This window comes from Heterodontus francisci, chromosome 7 (genome assembly GCF_036365525.1).
Source record: "Heterodontus francisci isolate sHetFra1 chromosome 7, sHetFra1.hap1, whole genome shotgun sequence".
In the NCBI taxonomy this organism is placed as follows: Eukaryota; Metazoa; Chordata; class Chondrichthyes; order Heterodontiformes; family Heterodontidae; genus Heterodontus; species Heterodontus francisci.
Window position 1 is genome coordinate 125603139 of NC_090377.1, and position 12002 is coordinate 125615140.

A 12002-nucleotide genomic window follows, 5' to 3' on the forward strand; every position below is an offset into this window, starting at 1 on the left:
GGAAATATTAAGGAGATCTCGACCTTAATTTGAAATGAGACTAGTTTCAATTTTCGATTTGCTCCTAAATCCTTCTGCCAACTGGTTTAAATTGTGTTGTGAAGGAACATGAATTCTTTTCTTCCCTTCAGTCTCATTATGTTATTGTGGCCACAATAATACATTCCACCTGGGTCCCCTCTCATTGGGAAACTAGGCCCGAGTGAACTAATGAGAGCCGCAGGCAGCAAGCTGTGTATTAATGGTTCATGTTGGGATAAACACAGCAGCACATTGCTCTGACCACTTGGGTGGATTTCATTCAATTAAAGCATGCTATTGTTTGGAGGGTGGGGGAGAGGACTTTTATCTACCTACTCTCTCTGTGGTTGTGCTGACCACTATCCAGTCCCCCACCTGAGGGGGTCCTTCTTCACGAGTGAGCTGAATCAGTTGAGTGGGTTATTCACTGTATCAGAGCTGAGAGAGATCCCATTCTCACTGAATGTCCACACATTTACACACACACAGGCACACACGTACACACACATTTACACACATGCACACACTTACACACGCACACTTACACGCTCTCTTATACACATGCATACTTACACACACACGCACACTTACACACATGCACACACACTTTTCACCCTATCTAAAGATACCATCTCCGCTCTCCTCTTTAGGGTCCTCTTGTATGCACCGGCCCTTCAACCTTGCTGTCTGCTCCCAAGCTTTGAATGTTGCTCTTCCAGAGCTGTCTACTTTGAACCATGGAAGAGCTGCTGAGAGTGATGGGCAGACGTAACTGGCTGATTTTCCTCCTGGCAGCTTCCCCAGCTGAGAGCAGCTAATTCAACACAGTCTAGGACTGGAAGGTTTGGCCTTCTGCCACACTGCTTAGTGCCTTGGCTGGGCTGCCAAGGACATGCTCCTCTTAACTATGACTATCTAACAATAGGCAGAGGATTGGAGGCTTTGGTTACTGACTGAGCCAAGCTCGGTGGGCTCAAAGTTAGTTGCAGCAATGCGAAATGTTCATTAGCGACAATTGGGAAAAACGTAGATGAGTCCACAGAGGAGATCTCCCATGTGCAGAGGCCACTATAAGCTCAGGCATGTGAGGGTCTTCGTGGAGAGGGAGGGCGACTGCTGCTTGAACATGGACTCTTAGATATCAGCTCAACTACGATGCCCTCTACGGATGTCCCGCCAACACTCAATGTCCGAGTTCGTGCAAGAAGAGTGGGGCGAAGAACTTTAAGGTGATTGGCAAAAGAACTAGAGGGAGATTCGAGGAGAATTTTTTTTACACAGCGAGTTGTTCTGATCTGGAATGCACTGTCTGAAAGGGTGGTGGAAGAGGATTCAATAGTAACATTCAAAAGGGAATTGGATAAATACTAGAAAAGGAAAAATGCGGGGCTATGGGGACAGAGTAGGGGAGTGGGACTAATTAGATAGCTCCTTCAAAAGGATTTACTCTCTTAATAGAACCAGATTGTCTGGAAACTAGTCTGAACTCTTCATCAGAGGACATGTAGGAAAATTGAAAGGGCAGGGCATGTTAGTTCTAATTTTGGAAAAGAATTTCCATTTATGTAGTACCTTTGACTTAGTAAAGGGCCCCTAGCATTTCACAAAGGAGGAAGTGACTCTTTGGGCTCCAAATTTGATTGCCCACGAAAACAGGCGGGGGATGGTGGGGAATCACAATGCATGATTAACCCGCGCCCGTTCAAAGTAAAGCAGGCAGCTCACTAATGTCATGCTGCCTGCTAATTATAATGGTGGTAGCACGCAGCCCAATGCTGAATGTGTTGTTGAGTGGCTGTGTGCAGGGAGGGGGCCATGTTCCTGTGAGGCTAGCACCACTTAAAGCTGGCCTGCACCACTTAAAAACAGATGGCACCTTTTAAAAGCAAGCTGCATTCTAGTTGCAGCAGGGGCTTGGAGATGATTGGAAGACCTGGCGGAATAGAACAGAGAGTGTGCTCCAATGTTCTCTGATGCTGTGCTGGACTGCTTGGTGCAAGGGGTGGACAGGAGGAGAGAGGTGCTCTTTCCTCAGGAGGCCCTCCAGGCAGATGCTCAGATGGCAGTGGGAGCAGATAGCCGTTACAGTCAATGCTAGCATTCTAGCCCTGAGGTCCTGGATGCAGCGCCACAAGAAGTTCAATGACCTCACACAAGTGGTACTTCTTCAAATGTCATATCCTACCAACTGCACCACGCGCCTCACACACTGCTCCATTTACCACACCCCCTTACTCATCCACCAACAATCTCTATCAAACACGACTCATCCCTCACCTTCATAGCCTCACCTCACCCTCAGACACCTAGCACTACTACAAGCTGCACACTCACATCTCACGGCTTGAACACACTGCCAGCTATTCAACTGTGGCAGACACATATTGCATCACACTCACTGAGATACTTCCCTCTCTTTTGCAGGACAAAGTGGCCCATAACTGGCCAGGGGCAAGCATGGCTGATTAGTGGAGTTTTGTATGAAATACTGGATTAGTTGTTGGATAACATTGGTATGGAATGGTTGCTTTGTGTGGTTTTAATTTCAGGATTCGTGGCCAAGAGGATTCAGTGATGGTCCACAGCAGAGGGATTGTAAGTGTGGGGGGGGATGGGGTAGTTTTGAACAATGGAGATCTGGGGTTTCATTCTGGGGAACTGGACCCGAATGACCCACTCACGGACAGCCCGTCCAGAGCACAGATGTGCCGGCTGCCTTTTTCCTTGCTGCCCCTCCTCACTCCTCCTCCTCCTGAGGAGGTTCTCACCAAACCCATGGTGGTAAGGGCTGCACCCTCATGCTGGCCAGGTTGTGGAGGATGCAACAGACCACCACGAATTGGGACACCTGCTCCATCAAGTACTGGAGGGCTCCTCCAGAGTGGTCCAGGCAGCAGAACCGTTGTTTCAGCCCCCAGTCAGCTACTCAGTGACATTCCTTGTGGTAGCACAACTCTGGCCATGTGTGGTGGAGTTGCAGTGAGGAGTCATCAGTCAGGTGTCGAGCAGATAGCCCCCGTCACCTAGTATACACCCTCTGGTTTGATGTGGTGGCTGAAAGATTGCTGGGACAGCGGACTGGTGCAGAATGCATGCATCGTGACTGCTGCCAGGACAGCGGGATTTCATCAGCAAGATGTGCTGGTCATGCTCACACACCAACTGCACGTTCAGTGAGTAGTATCCCTCACACTCTCGTTCCATCTCACCATTGAGATTAGGTCCCCACAGAACGATATGCGTGTAGACGATTTTCTCTGTTTGGAGGGAAGACAATGCAGTCCCCTATCCTGGCGTACAGAGCCTCAATGACCTCCCAGATGCAGCAATAGACAGCGAGCTGCGAGAAGTCTACAATGTACCTGTTCCAGCCTAGAAGGAAAAGAATTTAGGGCCACGGTTACCTTCACAGTCACTGGCAGTGCCATCCTCACCCTGCTCTAAGGGTGCAGGTCTGGTTCCATGTGATGGCAGAGTTCTGTAAGCACGTCCTTGGTGATACGCAGCCACCTCCTGGCTTAGGTGCAGATAGGAGAAGAGTTACCTGAAGATCTTCCCTCGTCCCCCTTCCCTCTGTGAGCAGTTTGTCCTCTTAGCTGCCTCTGCTCCGTCTCCCTCTGTTGTTGCAGCCCCAGGGGGACAGCAACTGTAGCCCCCATGTCTGGGAGCAAGTGGTGTAGTCAGCAGCCTAGCAGTAGCAACCAATGCCTCTCCACATGTAGTACTACTCCCTGTAGACTTTACCAACTTTTCTGAGCTCCTGCAAGCACCCAGCACTTCCTCAAACTCAGCAAGAGGCAATAGAAATTATTGAGTAACTAATCTGAAAGTTGTTGATGATCCCTTTAAATAGCACTGGAGGAACCCCTCATGCTGCTGAACGTGTGTTCAGTTATGCACGTTCAAGAGACAGCATTAACTAAAGCAGCGAGGTCCAAAGTGGCAGGTCGGGTGTCAAATCAGCATTAGAGACTGACTGACATTACAATCTGCCTACTCTGCTTTTTTCTGGCACACACACGTAACGCCCACACTAATGCCCTCAACAACATGGAGTTCAGCATGGACTGAGCTGGACGTGGACGAGAGCAACCCAGATGCCATTCTTCCCCTAAACCGGCATCTGTAGCGTCAAAACCACCGGCAATACAGAGCCGAATTTTGCGGCCTCTGAGTGATCATGGGAGTCTGGTTGCAAAGATTCATCTCCTCGGTGAACTTGATACAGTCTTGAACATGCAACGTCCAAACATGGGTGTGTAGGTGGGGAAAAGCCTGCCAAGAAAAGTGGACGAAAGGGAATCTTTTGAAGTTAGTTTTGGATGGCACTCTGCCATCAAGATAAAAGTAACACTTTTGTACCCGGCATACATTGGCCAGACGGATGTCAACTGCCAGGGATTAGATACAAACAAGCTTAGTATATGTGTAGCAAGGCGCTGAGCCAGGGGTTACAGCGGGGTCACGTGCATGAGACTTTTATAAGGCATTCCTACGCCTGTTTTGGATGATGTGACATAAGCACAAATATTGACACACTGCCCAGTGAGCTCCCTGAAATGTAAAGGCTCATTTCTGTCTGATTTGCAGGAGGAAACAGGCTGGAGATAATAGGGGTTTGATAGACCAGGTCAAGGCTTTCAGCCTTAGCCCATGAAGAAGGTTAAAAGCATAAGGTGGGTAGGTGGTGGGGGGGGGGGAGGAGGTGGCGTGCGGGGTGCAGGGTGGCTAAGTTCATGAAGGGATTTAAACAGAAGGATGAAAGCTTTAAATTTGAGGCCTTTGGCAACTGAGAGCCAATGTAGGTCACCGAGGGCAAAGGTGAAGGGTTAGCCAGGAGTGGAGCACAGCAACCAGCAACAGTCAAGAGTACGACGTATCCAGAGTTCCTCAGGAAGAGCGGGCCTACCTCAAGAGGTCTTCAGTACAGTGACTCTGACTGAATCCCACCGAAGAGACGTTGGACTTAGAATTAGCCTGGTGGACAAGATGGGGGTGATGTGTTAAAGTTGTTACTTTTTTTAATTGTCAGACTTGCTTTCAGTCAAATTGAAGGGAAAGGTGGGGCTCACAAGCGGGATACCCCAAATCTCTGCTGAAGTCCAATTGTTTGGCCCGTGGGTCTGTGGTGGAAAATCCCAGGGGGCTGCAGGGGTTGAATGGCAGGAGATGCTTTGCTGTGTCTTTGCTCCAACATCCCCATTTTCTTTGTGCTCCATTGGGGTAGAATTTCCTTTCCCCGCCAGTGTTCCCCCGATTCCTTGGGACATGCTCCAAATAATTAAGACACTGTTTAGCATGCAGCATCTCAGCAGGATAGAACCTTCCGAGAAAAGGCAGACGCTTCAGACACCAGATGGTAGACCCCTTTCAAGATGGCAATGGCCACATTGCCAGTGTTAATGGGGTGGGGGAGGGGGAGCAGGGCAGGGGAGAGAAATGAGACTACGGCCACCATTTGGAGCCCATTAACACTAAGCAAAGGAAGCAAAAATCGAGCCCGCTGAATTTCAGACCAGGCTGATACCAGAGACAAAAGATCAAAAGATCAAGTGACAGCAGGAAACTGAACTCTGGATCCAAGTTTCACCCAAATTATGCGGTTTGTGGTCAATTGCCTACTGCCTGGAGTTAGCCAGGTTCTGCTCATGTTAGCTGCAGTCCTTGACCCTGACAATCCTCTGTCTTTCTGAGTCTGTGCTGGGATACTGCCCCATGTGCCCTTTTCCCTTTGATCCACCAGCTATGCAGTGATCATACAGGTGAGGCCAGATAGTGAGTATGGGTGGGGTATCTCAAGTCAAGCTCAACCCTGTTTTTATTTGGGGACAGGACGAGAGGAAAAAAAGGGGCCCAATTCAGGCATTGGGGATTGGGTGACAAAGAAGGCAACTTTTATTCTGTTCCTGGGATGAACTTGGCACGACCAATATTGTAACCTGTCTATACACATACCAATCCAGGGACGATGATGATTTTAGTTACTGGGTTGGTGAGCGGAAAGAAGGGATTTCATCCATGGGAAACATTGAACCAGAGTTTTCATAAAACGTAGCTGCCTAGTCATAACTTGCTTCTTTGTAACATTACATTGAACCGAAGGACAATTTTACTGGATGGATATAGAAATGGATTAGCTGGGCGAGCAATTGGAAAATCAGCCAGGATTCTAGCTTCTGATTGCAATCCAGTGACACCCAGTATGGGTGTGTGTGGACATGAAGGAATAATTCTGTGATTCCACGTTGCAAGGGTGGATCTTACATTGGAGAATTGGAGCCATAGTGTTATACCTCTTGCCTCCAACCTGCAGTCACTTAGGGGACAGGATCTTGGAATTAACCCTGCAGAGTGAGAGCAGGATTCGACTCAATTGCGAGGCCTTCCACAGGCAAATGGCTTGCTGCTGTTGCTCCCATGCGGAGAGAGGCTACTTGGGCGATGTGCCACAGAGGGCAACCAGCACCTGTGAAGACATGCCCCAGCCAGAGTGGAGGAGGAAAAGGAAGAATTTGCAGTAAAGAAGTGAAAGAGGACCATATGGCGGTGGTGGGGGGTGGGGGATGGGGGGGTGGAATTGCTTTGCTGCTCTCCTATAGGGAGCTGATGGTGACTTCAATGTGCCACTAGCAAAGGAAAATGACAATATTAAACGAAGAGCAGAAGAAAATACTTGTCAGGGAAGATTGCGTGGAAAATTGTGGCTATCTGATAAGGAGCTCATGGTGAAAGAATGCAGATTTCGAGAGACAGAGCAGTGCATCCAGTTAGGCTGTGACGTGACGGGAGTCAGCCAGGCTGGGCAGCAGCTGATAAAGCAGAAATGTGCTGAGATTGGGAAACACTGAAAGAGTGACCAGAAGGAGTCATTTGTATTAAAATGAACGGCAGTCAGCTAAAAACAAAGTGAAAAGCAAGAACTTAATAAGAGAGAGCAAAAGACTTGCATTTCTACTGTGCTTTTCATGACCTTCGGACGTCTCAATGGGCTTTACAGCCAATGAAGTACTTTTTATAATGTTGGAAACATGGCAGCCAATTTGCAGAGGAACAGCAATGTGATAATGCCCAACGCATCTACCTTTTAGTCATGTTGGTTGAGGGATAAATATTGGCCAGGACACCAGGAAGAACTCCCGCTGCTCTCCTTCGAAATAATATCATGGGATCTTTTACATCCACCTAAGAGGGCAGACATCTCACCCAAAAGACAGCAGCTCTGTCACTCTCTCCATACCACATGGATTAGCAGCCTAGATTTTAGCTTCAAATCCCTGGAGTCAGACTCAAACCAACAACCGTCCGATGGCGGAAGCACAAGTGTGAGCCACGGTAGCAGAGCCTACATCTCTAACTGTTTGTTCTTTAAAAAGGCAGAAGAGTTTCACAAAGGCCTTGGAATATATTTAAGAGGCGCAGATATCAGGTTTACTATCTGCAGAATCCTGATACTGGGGCCATCTCTGAAACAGTCAGCAATGTTGGGAGGATGCAGCTCGATGCAATTGTCAGTCTTACGCTGACAGCTTGGAAAACAAGCTCAGATAGGAATGAGTCATTCAGTAACATCAACCATCTCATCCATTCAAGCAATGCATTCGAACCTAAAACCAACTCTACTATGGAGATAAGGGGAAGATTGAAGTAAGATAAAACAGTATCTTCAACAGGCTTCAAGGGCCAAGAGCAGCAACAACTTGAGTTTATACAGGGCCTTTAAAATAATAAAAATGTTCTTAAGTGTTTGACAGGAGCATTATAAGACAACAATTGAAACCAAGCCAGATAAGGAGCAAGTTAAAGGAGGGGAGAGAGAGGAAGAGAAGTGGAGAGGTTTAGGGAGGGAACTCCAGAGCTTAGGACCGAGGCAGCTGAAGGCATGGAAGGAATGTTTAAAATCAAGGTTGCACAAGAAACCAGAATTGGAGGAGTGCAGAGATCTCAGAGAACATGGAGGGATTTGAACATAATGAGAATGTTAAAATTGAGGCTTTTCCCGACTGGGAGTCAATGTAGGTCAGCGAGTACAGGGGTGATGGGGGAACAAGATTTGGTATGAGTTTTAGATGAGCTCAAGTTTATGAAGGGTGGAAGATGGGAAGCCAGCCAGGAGAGCATTGGAATAGTCAAATATGAAAGTAACAAAGACATGTATGAGGGTTTCAGCAGCAGATGAGCTAAGGCAGGGGTGGAGACAGGTGATGGTCCAGATAAACTATAGCGGTGGAATGGTAGTTAAGAAGTGAAAGATATCTGGATGGTTTAAAACGGCTTATCTGTAAGCTTTGAAAGCGCCTGATGTGAAGAGGAGTCTTTTTAAAAAGAGGAATAGAAAACTAGTTTTCACACCTTACTTGTGATCTGAAACCTGGCAGTTTACCCAAAACCTTGTAACCAAAACCTTCCGAAGAAGGGTCACTGACCCGAAACGTTAACTCTGCTTCTCTTTCCACAGATGCTGCCAGACCTGCTGAGTGATTCCAGCATTTCTTGTTTTTGAACCAAAACCTTATGACTGCAATTCAGACTCACTATATAAAGCCAAAAAGGAGATTTTATAAATGCTGCAAAATTGAGAAAAAGAAGCTAAAATTGTAACATATCAGTTTATCTGTATCTATAGGAACTACATCTATACATGGACAAAATATCATTGCTGAGGCCTACAGGCATTCTCACTGCCCATCATCACCAAACCCCTGTCTTCACTGTAGAATGTCTCTGCTCCCCAACTCACTCTCTACCTTGCAATTCTCTCCCTGCCTTTAAAGCCACTTCAGACCTTTTTTGCATTAAATTAAAAGATATTCCTTTATGCATTTAAGAATGGTAACCTAATGCAGTTTGATTAATACAGCTGAAAATGGGTTTATCACCAAAAAATGATCATTTTTAATAATAGGGCTGAATTTTACAGACCCCCGATGTGGTGAGGCGGCTGGAAAATGCCTCCGGGTGAGGGCCGCCACGTACCCCGACGGTGGGAGGGCCTAGCCTGATATTGCCTCATGGCAGCCCCATGCCCACTGCTCGGCAACCAGACTGGCATTTAAATATTCAAATAAATTAAAAGCAATGAATTAATTATATTTACATTCCCACTGTCTGTCCCGGTGTAATCTTCGTGCCGATTGCTGACACCACCCCGCGCCTTCAGATCCCCGTCCGGGGAAACGAGGCAGAACACTGGTTGGGAGTGGGGAAGGAAGGAAGTTTTTCAGTGCAGACGATGGGGGAACGGGGTCAAAATAACATCATTATGTAGGGAAGGGTTTAAGGTTCTAGTTTATGCACTTTTGGGGGAGGGAAAGGGTCAGGTGGACATGGTAAGTGTTTGCTGGGGAGAGAGGGCAAGTAATTCATTTTATGGTTATGGGGAGGTGGGAGAGGGGCAAAATAAATGTATTTTTTTTATCAAGTATTTCTTTAAATATTAAAATTTAAAGGTAGGGCTCCAAACCCCTTAAAAATGGTGTCAGCGCCTGCGCACAGGCAGCTGATGCCATTGCCAGGGATGGACAGCCCACCCCCTCCACGTGATCGGTGAGGGGGTCGGTGGGGGGCTCGCCCCGTCTACTTAAATGAGCCGCCGTGGGCTGCCACGGCGAGAATATCAATTTCAGCCCATAGTGTCTAGCCACTAGCTGTGACTTGATTTTAAATCACTGAAAATGACATTAAACAAAAACTAGACTGAACCTTTTACAAGTTTTATTGGTGTGCGCGAGTCAGATTCTTAGTAAATTAAATATTTTTCGACATGTAAAATCTTTTAAAACATGCCGGAGAAACAGCTTAATTTGAAAAGCTTCATCAAAGGTTGCGTAAATGGACCCAGTCGACAGAAACTCGCCATCCTCATTATTTTGCTCCGTGGGTGGGGCCAGTATTGTGGGCGCGGTTGGCTTCCAGCATGATGTTTCTTCAATCAACGTTAATGATCGCGGAAACTTACGCTTATGTGACTTATGCTTGAGTCGTCGCAATCTTTTGCACTGGTTCAGTCGATTGCCCACAGACTGTGCTGATAAAACCAGTGGAAACTCTAGACCACTGTGTTAATGCCAGCTGTTGTCTAGCATTCTCTGTTCTTGAATACTGAAACACAACAGTTGCTTAAATTAACAGAACAGATTACTTTCCCATTAGTAATGAAGTGCTCTCCAATCCCCTCAGAGTTTATCCTAATGATACGTCACTGCTGATTTCATCACCAGTGTATGTTCTTCTGACACGACATCTCGGGTGTGATAAACTTTATAACATATCAACTCATTAAAATTTGGCTTATAGCATATCACAAATAATATTCCGGCCTTGAAGTTAACCATGAATGTAAAAGAAAGATGAAACTTGCAATTTTATAGCATGTTTCATGCCTTCAGGACATCCCAAAGTGCTTTACAGCCAATGCCTTTTGAAGTGTAGTCACTGTTGTAATGTAGGAAATGCAGCAGCCAATTTGCACACAGCAAGCTCCCATAAACAGCAATGTGATAATGACCAGATCATCCATTTTTTGTGACTGTTATGATCAGGTGAGGAGGTGTCGAATGGCTCCCCTCTTTTCCTTCTCCTTGTTTGACTGCAACAGATTTATTTCCTTGTTAAGTGGATATTCTTGCCAATTCAGTGAATGTTTAACTTGTTTACATGCCGTGATCATAAAAAGTGCCAATCGGACAAGTTTTCTCCAGCTTAACAAAGAAAGAGGTTAATTTTATTATACTTAAACCGATCTAAGTAAAAATAGTAAAATACGGCCCAACTTTCACGCACACACAAATCGAGTACAGATTGGGGAAGGTTAGATTGGTTGAATTAGAGTCCAGAGAAATAAAAGAGGTATACAGTGTGTGGACATTGGTGACTCGGCTGGTTTCAGGCTGAATTCGGTGGTCCTGAGGCTTCCAGTTTGAAGACATGGATGCAGTGGTTCTCCGGCCTCCAGTTTGAAAATGTGGATTTTGATGCAATGGTTCTCCGAGAGATGGCAATAGGACTGAATTCCTTCGAGGGAGGTCTCTGTTCTTTCCGGAAAGTTCTCTAAATTGTATAGCTGACAGAGGCTTTTATCTGTTCTTTCCAGAAAGCTCCCTTCCCACAATAGCTCTCCCATCAGGCTTAATTAAGTAAGCACAATCAGCAGACAGAGTTCGAAGCTTGAGTGGTTCGTCTCCACAAGTTTAATATTCAGGTTTCCAGCCGATGGATTAAAAAAAATCACCCTCCGACCGAGCACGTTTTCGTGACAGTGCCGATGATTGAGGGATAAATATTGGTTAAGACAACAGAGTGGAATCCCCTGCTCTCCTTCGAGTTAGTGCCATGGGATCTTTTACGTCTGCCTGAGAGAGAAGATGAACGTTGGTTTAACGTCTCCTCCAAAAGAAGGCACCACTGACAAGCGAGCATTTCCTCAGTACTGCACTGGAGTGTCAGCCTCAGCCGAGGAGGTTTTCCCCAAGGGGCAATGTTCCCTCATTCCTGACTTTTGCTGGGAAGCATGGCTGTCAAGCAAGGGAAGGATCGGACTCAACTGTGGCGCTCCATGTGGTTGAACAGCCTGCCCACATAGCTTGGACTAAGTGCCAAAGAGCCCCCAGCATCTCTGGAACTGTACCCCAGGAAGAATCAGCTTCTCTGGGAGACAAAGGGGGGGAATGGAGGGAGTGTGGCAAAAGCAATTGAGACACATTTCTAAAGTAGAAAACTGTGGGGATTTATTTTTTTAAGTTAAACTTATTTAATTGCTTCTATTTTCTGTTTTACTACTGACATTAACTCCCAAGCTGACCTTTGAATAACGATTAAACCCTTGATTAATTGCTGCACCAACAAATTCTACGTCGTACCCACAGCCCCAGACATGTCTAGAATTTAGCAACCACTAAACTGTTTATGTTTATGTTTATTCATCCAGCCCATGTGCGCTCAGTACCTCTCCTTCCCTCAGTTAATTGAATCCCCATCTACCAGTT